Source organism: Oreochromis aureus, linkage group 7 (assembly GCF_013358895.1).
Source record: "Oreochromis aureus strain Israel breed Guangdong linkage group 7, ZZ_aureus, whole genome shotgun sequence".
NCBI lineage: Eukaryota > Metazoa > Chordata > Actinopteri > Cichliformes > Cichlidae > Oreochromis > Oreochromis aureus.
Window position 1 is genome coordinate 62,749,347 of NC_052948.1, and position 12,312 is coordinate 62,761,658.

Below are 12,312 nucleotides of genomic sequence, written 5' to 3' on the forward strand. Positions count from 1 at the left end.
TCACATTCTTTTAACTCAGAAGTATGATGCAAACTAAAACTACGTACTGATTGCACAAGAAGTATGATGTGGCCTACAGCAGTATCATGATTCACTATAATGTAATATATAACAGCATAATAAACTCACAACTGCTACAAGCACATTTGCCTTTCTTAACACACGCGAGACAAAGGCAGCTGTTAAGAAAATGCCCTTTTGGGTGAGAGAGGCCCAGAGGCCCTGCATGCAAGCGCACTAACACACATACATGCAATGAAGAACAGCTTACACTATAGCACACGCTATACATGCGCCTATATCTCTCATTGGTGTTAAAGCAGGGAAAAACTTAACAGAGTTTGTTATCAAATGCTGAATTTATCCACTGCTGACATTTAACTCTCCAGCTTGCAGGACAATAGGTGAAACGTTTGTGAAAATAGAAAAGAAAAAGAAAAAAATAATAAAGACAGAGAGTATGACCAAGCAGTAATCAGACAATAAATTTAGTTGGTAATACAATAAATTGTGAGATGCTTTCTGTTTGATTGATGCAACACAAGTAATTTACTGTATGAAGGAAATTCACTTTTGTGATAATATTTTGAACATGTATTTCTGTTGACTGTAAGGAAATGAGGTGTTATTTTTCTGCCATTTTTATTATTTTCATTTTGCTATTTCCAGTTTCATTATTTTGTTATTGCTATTGCATCATAATCATATAACAAGCATTTGCATTGACGCATTTATTGAAGTTATGGATATTACCTTAAAGTTTGTATTAATTTCATGTTAACCTTTATTTACTTTATTTACAGGTGCCAGTATAATCATATGATAATCCGTCATTGCAGGTGCACCTATGATCATTTTTTATACACATTGCATTTTTTGTGCCTTTAAATTAGTTGTGGCTCAAGAAGTCGTCTCTTGAGGGTTACAAGCTTTTGGTTAGCGCTCTGATTAGCCAATCTACTGTGAGGATGACATGAGTTATTGAAGGATTGCACACGCTTACAATATATTTGTATTCTGTTTTTCTTTATCATTTTTATTCATGTATACCTTTTATTAAGTTTTAAGTAGTGGTATTAGATTGAAACATTTGTTTAATACATTTTTACATTTACATTTTTATACATTTTACATACAAGTCAAGATCACACACACAGGATGGCCTCAGCCTGGTTGCATAAGCAGAGAGGTCAAATAAGGTGCAAAGTGAGGGTAACACATGCACACTCATACATGCACAGACATACACGCACACCCACACGCACACACATACAGTAATGAGTTCATTTTTGTAGGGGAAAGTTTAAGCATGTTTTGCTAGGGTTGCAGTTTTTATGTCGGTGGATGTGACGGTTTGATGCAAGTACAGGATGTCTAACAGCTATGTCATCGCTGTGGGTGCAGGGACTGCACCTGGAAGAAGATGGAAGCAAATGTTCTTTTAAAATGTGTCAAAAGTTAACTGAGGGTTTGTGGTTTTGATTTGACGTATGTTTGTATTGTGTTTATTTGACGCTTGAGGGGGCGTTCTAATACCCCAATGCATAAAACTGTATTCTGAAGTTGTTGAGATGAGATTTTGATGCTGTCTGCGTACAGGGTCAGCTCATTCTCCCACGCGTGTTCATTAAAATCATCGTTTGACTTCACCTCTTGGACCAGTGTGGTTACTTGCATCTCCTCCTGCATCTCTTCCCAAAGTTTTTTAACCTTAACATGACCTATCAACTTAGCGCATTATGAGCTGATATGCAAATTAGTTGATTGATACTAGATTTGGAAAAATGACTGCCGCTAGCTTCGCTGGCATTGGATTCCAACACAGCCAAATCACCATCGACGAGACAAACCCATCTACCTTTTACACTCTTTACGTCAACCTTCTGGGGGGGGGGGGGTTCAACACAAGAAAATCACCATTGAAGACATTGGACTTGATAAAGGAGCATGTGATCAACTTTTCTGGATCAACTTCAATGTGACAAACCGGAATACATCCATCCACTTCCCAGTGTTCTTGGACCAAAAACCAGGCAAGAACCACTCCATGTGAAATAAGCAAAACAAAGGTAACAGGCCGCTTGGAAACACCACTAACTGCAACTGGACCGCTGGAGGAGGAGAAGGTGCCCCTGTGAACACGACTGGACCATCTAATGGCACATACTGGGTGCAAGGCATGGCCTGGCTATGTGGACAACGGGCATATTTCATACTGCCCCCAGGCTGGACAGGAACATGTGCGCCCATTTTCCTGTCAGACCACACTTTCAGGATGACCGCAGTAAACACCACTTCTACGGTACGCCGGAAAAGAAGATCAATGCCCCCTGAAATTCAGCCACATGACCCAATATGGGGAAACGACGTACCCAAGGAATTCAAATTATGGACTACCGGACAGAAAGTACTCCATTCATTGTTCCCCTGGGTGGGAACCGGAAAAAACATGCTGAGAATTGAAACTCTGGACTACCGTTTTGGACTTTTCCTGAACGCTTCGTGCAAAATCAACAAACAGCAGAACCAAGAAATTGATGCATTATGGATCGCAGTGATGCAACATCTAGTAGCTCTGGACATGATACTAGCAGAGAAAGGGGAACTTTGCGTCCTCTTCAACAACACCTGCTGCATTTACATACCAGACAATGTACACTCATCAAACATGACTGATGCCCTGAATGCCTTGAGAGAGATCCAGCAGGCCCAAAATCAGGACTATGTAAGTGATACAAGTGACTGGTTTTCTTGGCTTTACGCTGGCTCCTGGCTACAGGTGCTAAAAAGACTACTCATTGGAGTTGGAATATTTTTACTTTTATTTTGTGTCTTTGTAACATGTATCCTGCCATGTCTAAAACTCATGATTAACCGCATAATTGTTTCCACTGTTGCTGCATACATAGCTGTGACAAATGATGGTGATGACTCCGACCTGTTGGAACATGAAGACTTTGTGTGATTAATGATGATGTGACAGAAAATGTACAACAAGATGTTACATACTGATATCTCACTTAAAAGTTATACATGACAAACAGGAGGGAATGTCAATAGAAAATTGTACTTAGTAGTCAGTATAAGCTTTCAATGATATAAGTTTACATGTGATAGATTACTGCATCATGACCTTTTTAGCACTTAGACTGATTGTTCACTATAAGACTTGTTCTGTTCTTTACTTATCAGTTTCTTCCCACAGCAATAGTAAGAGCTGAACAAGCAGTTTCACTCCCTACCAGGAAAAGGAGCTGCTTCCCACAAACCGCACACGCACACACATACACATACACAACCACATACGCACATGCTCACGTATCAACATTCCACTGAACAAATGTATTCATTGTTGTATTACTCTTTTTGTGTATAAATAAAGACAAGTGCAAGAAGAGAGCGCGCACATCACAGAGCCCCCACTCTGGTGTGAGCGCTCTGTGACCGCCCTTGCAAGTAAAAACTGCAGCGTGTGTGTTTCTACTCTCTGACTCTCACCTGAAGAAGTGTCTTTTAGAATAAATCTCCTGACAGAGAGAGTGTGAGTTTTGAGATGTCAGAGATTTGTGATGTTTAAAGTGTTTGAAGTCTGTAGTTACCAGGTAGTGTAGTGGATAGTTTTGCTTTGTGTCACAACAATGAGGCGATTGCTGAATGTTGCAGTTGCCACCAAAAAGCCACCAAAGGCAGACTGCAGTGTAAAAGCTGTCATCAGGTGGAAAACAGGAGTGATACACCTCCTGCTTTCAGGGCTGGAGGTATCAGGTTTGTGATATTTTCCTTTATATTATAGCGGACAGAAATTATTTTTGGGAGTGGTACAAATAATTTGTGTGGCATCTTATTTGATGCAGAACACCTGATTTTTCTGTAAATAGTTTGAAATGGTTATTTAAAAAAAACGCCCTGGCTGCATTTTTAGGTAAATAGCTGCAAATAACTTTGTTGTTAGCAAAGCTTGTGCATAGGTTATTAAAATTAACAATTTATATTTGCATTTCAAGTTAAGAAAATGATTTGGTAATGTTTGTTTGTTACAGTAAAAAATATAACTTTTTTCAACTCTGATTTTACGTTTTTTGACTGATTTTAGATTTTGTATTAATACAGTATGTCAAAATGAAAAAATAACAGTAAATTCAGACATGTGAGATTGAGTTGAAAAGAATGATACCAAACAAGGCAAGGTAAACCGTTTTTAAAAGTTGAAATTTAGAGAAAAATAAATACTAATCAAATTATGTTATGTTTGTTGTAACTGTGCGTGAGCAGGTGAGAAGCAGCTGCTCAAGACACCCTCTAGTGGAGATGATGCCAAACAGCAGCCTGCAGCCACAGAAGGGCATGATAGAATCTGACAGTGAAGCACAGTTGAACTTGTTTTTAAACCTTTACATGTCGAGTTCTCCAGAATCAGAATGTGATGTTTACAGATGGCTGTCCTCCATGATGCTCTGCTCCAGTGTAAATGACTGCGGCTCATGTTTTTCATTTTCATGCATAAATGGAATACAAAAATAAGATAAGATAAGATAACCTTTATTAGTCCCACACGTGGGAAATTTGCTTTGTCACAGCAGGAAGTGGACAGTGCAAAAGTTATGAAGCAAAAATTAGAATAAAATAAAATAAGAATAAATACAGTACACAACTGTACAGAATAAAATAAAATACTATATACAGTAGAATAAAATAGAATAAAATATACAATAAGATAAAAATAGAATACAAATGCTATATACAACTGAGTAAAAATACAACGATGCCAGAAAAGATTATTGCACATTAGTGTTATTGCACATGTGTGGATGTGTGTGTTTGATCAGTTAAAGTCTTTGTTGTGGAGTCTGACAGCAGTGGGGAGGAAAGACCTGCGAAATCTCTCTGTCCCACACCGTGGGTGCCGCAGTCTCCCACCGAAGGAGCTGCTCAGTGCTGTCACAGTCTCATGCATGGGGTGGGAGATGTTGTCCAACAGGGATGACAGCTTAGCCAACATGAAAGTGGAACATGTGTGTTTGATTCAAATTTTGCTTGGAAAAACTTTGAGAAAAACTATTTGTAGTAGTTTTACTCTGTGTTAGAGATCAGTCAATATAATGAATTCATTAGATAACTGAGATTAAGATAGTCAACACCCCTGCTGATGCATTAGATTCTCCACATATAAACTGGACATAGAAACAAATCATATGGATGATCTAAAAGTAGATGAGGTCATATGTTTTTCTGAAAATGTGTAAAGGTTTTAAAACACAACTCCTGATTACATGTAAAATACATATTTTATGTTAGTGGTTCATTAAGCTGATTAATTGAAATTAAAAAGGAAGCTCAGTGACTGTACCACATATCTTCAGCAGTGCCAAGTGAAACAGCTACATGAGTCACATGTCTGGTGTATAACATGATTGGCTGTTCACAAGGCTGCAGAGTGTAAGCTAGACCAACTGACAAAGCACCTTTACCTGACTGAACAGATGAAGTGCTGATTAATATAATTTGCCTCTGGTAGGACTTGAATCACTCTGCTCTTTTAGAAGTCCAATGCGGTCTTCATTGCACCACAGAGCCCCTTAGTGCAAGAGGAACGTCAGTTCAAGATTTCTCAGCCAGTGCAGGTGGATTCAGGTTGGCAAAAATGGACGCATGTCAGTCTCTGGCCTTTGGTCTGTAAAGTAACAGGGGCTTTGTCAGCATGTGATTATAGATGCACTAAACATGTATCAACAACTTGTTGATTTAGAGAAGTCATATCTGCTAACAAGTAGTCACCTCTTGTTGGTGTGGACAAACATGCATGAGTAGCTCAGAGTGTGAGGTTCAACGTTCCAGCATTGAACCTCCTGAATCCCCCCTCCCGGACCAGGTTATGGACCTTTCTTCAGTGCGTACGCGAGAGGTGGCCCGGATTGAGTGGTGGCTGGGTGTGGCCCCCTTTGCACGCACGCAGGAGGAGCTCCGAGTGTTTAACGTTCCAGCGTTGAACCTCCTGATTCCCCCCTCCTGACCAGGTTATGGACCTTTCCTCAGTGCGCATGCGAGAGGTGGCCCGGATTGCGTGATGGCGTGGGAAAAACGTGTGGGAGCAGCGCCCTCTCGCATATGTGCGAAAGGGCGCTGCTCCCACACGTTTTTCTTGTCTCTGCAAGAGGAGCAGGAGCGGCTGGAGATGCAACCGGAGAAGCAGGACCTGCCGGACGAGCATGAGCAGCATTCTTCACCTGATGGAAGAGACAGGAGCAGCAGCCATCATTAATAAATGCAACATCATATCAAAATAATTAAATCAGTGTCATTCATAAAGTTGAAGTTGTGTCACTTCAGTCTTCAGCACTTCCTCAAAACATGAAGAAATCCTTTCTCCTTACAAATATCTCTGGCTCGAGGTTTTATGACAACATGATTCTTTGATTAAAGCTTATTGTTTAAGTTTATTGGTAAATATTGACCCTTGAACCACATCTTCACACTACAACAACACTGATACACACTGTGAATGTGTATGCCAGTGTTGGTGGTCATCTCAAGGTCACTGTACAGATAAATCCAGTGAGTCTTTGGGACACCTTTGCGTTCATTGAACGTCTTCTTCCTTTTGATCATCTGATGGTCAAGTGTGTGGTGTTCCTGTGGATAACCAATCCTCCTGACATCACCACCGCGTTGTCACGGTCTGCGGAGACAGGCCGTGCGGTGGTGTGTGTGTGATGGACCCAGGTGCGTACACAAGTGAGTAGACGGGAGTGAACTAAACAGAAAGCGAGCCTTTATTGTGGCTGAAGACAAAGTGTACAAACAAAGCAGAGGTAGCGTGACTAAACTAGACTATAACTAAACTGGGAAAACTAATACTGTGACAAACTAAGAAGACTTGGAGACTATGATGATCACTGCATAGACTGACCGTGAAAACACGGAGGTGAGAACACAGACGACGCGACACGGACTGCATGAAACACAGAGACTAAATACACATGAGGGATGATTAGGGGAAGTGGCCACACATGGGAGCACAGCTGACACACATGAACCTAACAACAGAACAGGAGAGGTGAAACCAAATACACTGACATTGAATACAGACTTTCAAAGTAAAACAGGAAACATGGAGATTAGACATGACATGAACTAAACATAATGACGCATGAACCAGGGAGACTTAGAGGGAGAGATGACATAAACAACTAAGGAACAAAGGACTAAACAGCAATCTCAAAATAAACCAGGGCACAAATGAATAAAAAAAAGATACATAAACTCAAAACACTGGGTCACATGACCCAGCCCAACCCAACCCAACAAATTCCATTTGGCTTAGACACAATAAAGATTTTCTCTGATGCTTCTGGCCTACGCCTGAACCTGGACAAATGCGAACTCATGAGTATCCATAATTGTTCTCACTCCTCCTTGTATGATATACCTGTCAAAAATGAAATCAAATATCTTGGAATTTGGATAACTAAATGCATGGCTGACAGTGAAGAAAAGAATATTCAGAATACAATTGACAAATGCAAAAACACTTTAAACAATTGGCTACAGAGAGATTTAATGTTGTTCGGCAGGATAATGTTAACCAAGGTTGAATCTTTGTCCAGATTAATCTGTCCAGCTTGTTCCCTAGCCATCCCACCAAGGATATTAAAAGAAATCAATAAGATTAATTTTAATCTCATATGGGAAAAAACTTCACTATATCAGAAGCAGGGACTTTATAAAAGACTATGAAGAGGGGGGTTTAAAAGCAAGTGATTTTGAAATAATGAAGGGAATGTTAAAGCTTAATTGGCTAAACAATGATGATGAGATCTGGTTCTTGATACCTCTTATTATATCTCTTATTTTCAACAAAGTTGGGGATATCAAATTCTCATAAAACTCTCCAAAGTTCATCAACAAGTTTTGTTAAACCGGAGATTAATGTTCAAACATAACTTTAGTCCCCACAAAGTTCCACTGTGGAATAATAGGGTGATATTGAATCGGGGGAAATCTATGTTTGTGGAAGAATGAATGACAAAACAAATTTGGTCTGTCACACATATAATAAAACAATAATAAAACAGAAATATACTTGAATTAAACAGGTTTAATGAGAAACATAGCATGAGTGGCTCAATTGAGCTCTACAAAAACGTTTCACAGAATATCCCGATAGTTTTATCAAGCATAAAATATACCAACTCCAAATTTACGTAAAATTAAATTAGATGGTCCAGACCTTGTTAATGAAAAATGCAATAATCAGTTTTGAGGAAGTATTTGGTTAACACCTTATATTCAAGTAGGACAAAATGCTCACTCATTCTAAAAGATTATAACAAATGTGAGATTTCTTTGATCAGAACTAAATATTTAAAATTCCCAAACCCCCAAATTTAAAAAAGTTCATTTTAAAACTACAAAAACCATCGACCCCTCTAATGAATTCATGAAAGAAAGATTTAAATTTGTGTCAGACAATTGTTATATTTGTAAAACAACTTTGGAAACAACACAGCACATGTTTTAGGGTGTGTGACTTTCCAAAATTTGTGGAAATCTCTCCATGACTTAATATCATCCTGGTCTACAAATGTTGGTTTTTGGTCTTTTCAGAATATTCAAATAGGAGTAATCGTCAAGGACAAAAATACTGAGTTCTTAGTAAACAATCTCATTATAACAACAAAATATTACATTCATAAATGCTGATGTGCCAAATCCCCCCCTTCATGGCTTGTTCTTAAAAATGAATTTTCCTGTTGCGTAAATCTCTGAATCTAATAAATAAGCCATGAGGCAATTAAATTGCATAAATTTTTAGAAGAATGTTTCTCTCTTTGCCCCTTATTTAAGCTATATGTCTTATTTATAAGACCTCACTTTTAATGATTTTCATGCCCCCCTTATCTCCTTTATTTTTGTTCTTTAATCTTTTTCTAATTTATTTACTTATTTAGTTATTTTTACTTTTTTATATACTTAGTTACAATTATTGTTAGTTTGACTGTGACATACCAACTACAATGCTGCAATAATCCTCTGATTAAGAAAAAAAAGTGTGATATGTTGTGAAAGATTCAATGATTCACTGTTTGTTTGAGATTGTCATTGTCTTTGCTCTAAATAAAGTTTTTAAAAGTGAAAAAAACAATGCTTCCGCGCACAAGACATAAGGACATCGTAACGCAAAACTGCATCAGAGCGCCCCCTTGTGACAATAGTAGGCTTTAGCTTTAGACGACAAAAACATGACATTTTGAAATCTAGAAACCAGGTTGATTATTTCTTCTCAACATCAACCGGGGGTGGAGCTTAGCAAATGTGTCAGACGCCTTTAGAATGGTTTTTGTTCAAATGAATGTTGTCATCGCAACATTAATAGAATGAAACATTTTGAAAAGTGCTTGCAGGATTTACATACACTTTGCTGTGGATTACAGAGGAGAAAAAGAGAGGAGAGGAAAGAAAAGGAAAAAAAGATTATTCCCTAAGGTAAGGACCGCTTGGCAAGTGACATTTGCTAAAGTGGAAATTTTAAGGGGACATGTAGTGTCCACGTCAATGTTAAACTTTTCTAAACACAGTAGAGACTTGTACAGGTTTTTACACAACGGTTACAAAAGACAACTTGCTGAAGTAGTATATATACTAGTATATATACTACTTCAGCAAGTCTTTGCATTGCGTGTATTATCTTACTGGATTATTAATAATTTTACTGAAGTAAATAAGTTTGGCTTAGTAGATAGAGGCATTTGTACATGGGTGCTCACATTCTGTAATCCATTTAGTGTGATATGACAAAGCAAGTACTATCTTACAGCCTGTTCTTACACAAACCACGTTTGTTTTCATTTTCCTGCCTACTGCTAGACTCTGAGTAACTGCTAAAATCTAACAAAGAGGAATGAAAATGTTTCTTAGGATATTTTATCTTTTGTTGTTTGGCTACAGAAACTATGCGTGCGCGTGCGCGCGCGCGCGTGTGTGTGCGTGTGTGTGTGTGTGTTTTAATTTTATTTCATAAAAAAAAGTGAGATTTGTGCCATAAACCAGGACGATTATTTTAATTAGAATGTGTTTTGTTCAAATGAATGTTGTCATATTATTAATAGAGTGAAACCTTTTGAAGAGTGCAGTAAGGACCGCTCGGCAAGTGACATTTGCTAAAGTGGAAATGTTAAGGGGACATGCAGTGTCCACGTTAATGTTAAACTTTTCTAAACTCAGTGTGGAGGGGACCGGAGTGTTTTTGTGGCGTGGGAGTGGTGTAATCCTGTGCGCGTGCAGGAGCAGCTCGGAGTGGTGTAATCTGATGCGCGTGCGAGAGGTGGCCCGGATTGAGTGGTGGGCTGGGTGTGGCCCCTCTCGCGCGCGTGTAGGAGGGCTCGGGTGGCGTAATCTTGTTGCGTGTGCGAGAGATGGGCCATTGTGGCACTCTCTCGCGCGCGTGCAGGAGGAGCTTGAGTGTGAGGTTCAACGCTGGAACGTTGAACCTCCTCCCCCCCCTCCCGGACCAGGTTATGGATCGTTCCTCGGTGGGTTTGTGAGAGGTGGCCCGGATTGAGGAGTGGGCTGGGTGTGGCCCCCTCTCGCCCATTTGCTGGACGAGCTCCGAGTGGCGTAATCTTGTGCGCGTGCAAGAGGTGGCCCGGATTGAGTGGTGGGCTGGGTGTGGCACCCTCTTGCGCGCGTGCAGGAGTAGCTCAGAGTGTGAGGTTCAACGTTCCAGCGTTGAACCTCCTGAATCCCCTCTCCCGGACCAGGTTATGGACCTTTCCTCAGTGCGCGTGTGAGAGGTGCCCCGGATTGAGTGGTGGCTGGTTGTGGCGCACTCTCGCGCGCGTGCACGAGGAGCTCGGAGTGGTGTAATCTGGTGCGTGTTTGAGAGGTGGACTGGATTGCGTGGTGGCGTGGGCGTGGCGCGCTCTTGCACGCGTGCAGGAAGGGCTCGGAGTGGGTAATCTTGTGCGCCTGGATTTTATGTGATGGCGTGGGAGCAGCGCCCTTTCGCGCATATGCGAGAGGGCGCTGCTCCCACGCGTTTTTCCTGTTCATGCAGGAGCAACAGGAACTGAAGGAGGAGCAGGAGCGGCTGGAGAAGCGACCGGAGAAGCAGGACCTGCCGGACGAGCATGAGCAGCATTCTTCACCTGATGGAAGAGACAGGAGCAGCAGCCATCATTAATAAATGCAACATCATATCAAAATAATAAAATCAATCAGTGTCATTCATAAAGTTGAAGTTGTGTCACTTCAGTCTTCAGCACTTCCTCAAAACATGAAGAAATCCTTTCTCCTTACGAATATCTCTGGCTCAAGGTTTTATGACAACATGATTCTTTGATTAAAACTTATTGTTTAAGTTTATTGGTAAATATTGACCCTTGAACCACATCTTCACACTACAACAACACTGATACACACTGTGAATGTGTATGCCAGTGTTGGTGGTCATCTCAAGGTCACTGTACAGATAAATCCAGTGAGTCTTTGGGACACCTTTGCGTTCATTGAACATCCTCTTCTTTTTGATCAACTGATGGTCAAGTGTGTGGAGTTCCTGTGGATAACCAATCCTCCTGACATCACCACCGCGTTCCTTTTATAGGAAAATATGTGAAAGGAAAAATGACACAACAGCAACAAAGACAAAACAATGTTTGCAATTAAATACATGAAATACTTTTAGGTTCATGGTCATTCAGTTGTCCAAAGAACATCTACTTATACAAAAATGATGATGGTGTACGGTGAGTGACGGCTCAAATTTTGGTATAAAAATGTGAATTCTGTTTATTTACCTACCAAACAGTTTTCTTCTTTTAAACAGCTTTTTTGGCAGATTTTAAAACACTTGGTCTGATAAAGTTCTTAAGCACTGTACATAATCAAAACTAACAGTCAAATAAAACTATGATGACTTTTATAAAATTTTAATTGTACACATTTTCAGAAAAACACAAACTCTTCATAAAAACCATTTTAAAGCACTAAAATCTTTGGAACAAAGATGCTTTTCGTTTAGTGTTTGTAATGTGCCAGTTCAGAGGATGGCTGTGGATGCTGGTAAATGTTATTTGTGTACGGGTTTGTAGCTTAACCATTTTTGTGCTTCCAGTTCCATTTCTTGATCGCCACTGAATTTATTTATCTGTGATGGCTGGAACAGAAGTGCTGCAAACAGACTTCCTTACAACTTCTTCCATTGCAAAAGGACATTTTATTTGCAGTTATTTGGTACAAAAAACTTCATCAAGAGTTGCTGAAACAAAGCAATTCTTTTTTCTTTTTTTTTTGCTTCTCCCAGATCAGAAACCT

General features: G+C 39.8%; 1 long non-coding RNA gene across 1 annotated transcript; it reads left to right on the forward strand.

Moving 5' to 3' along the window:
* The first annotated feature begins 9,297 nt into the window (after nucleotides 1–9,297).
* On the forward strand, nucleotides 9,298–11,228 carry LOC120441243. The gene is made up of 2 exons (XR_005613913.1): nucleotides 9,298–9,483; nucleotides 11,054–11,228. It is a non-coding gene; the product is annotated as an uncharacterized LOC120441243 (long non-coding RNA).
* The last annotated feature ends 1,084 nt before the right edge of the window (nucleotides 11,229–12,312 follow it).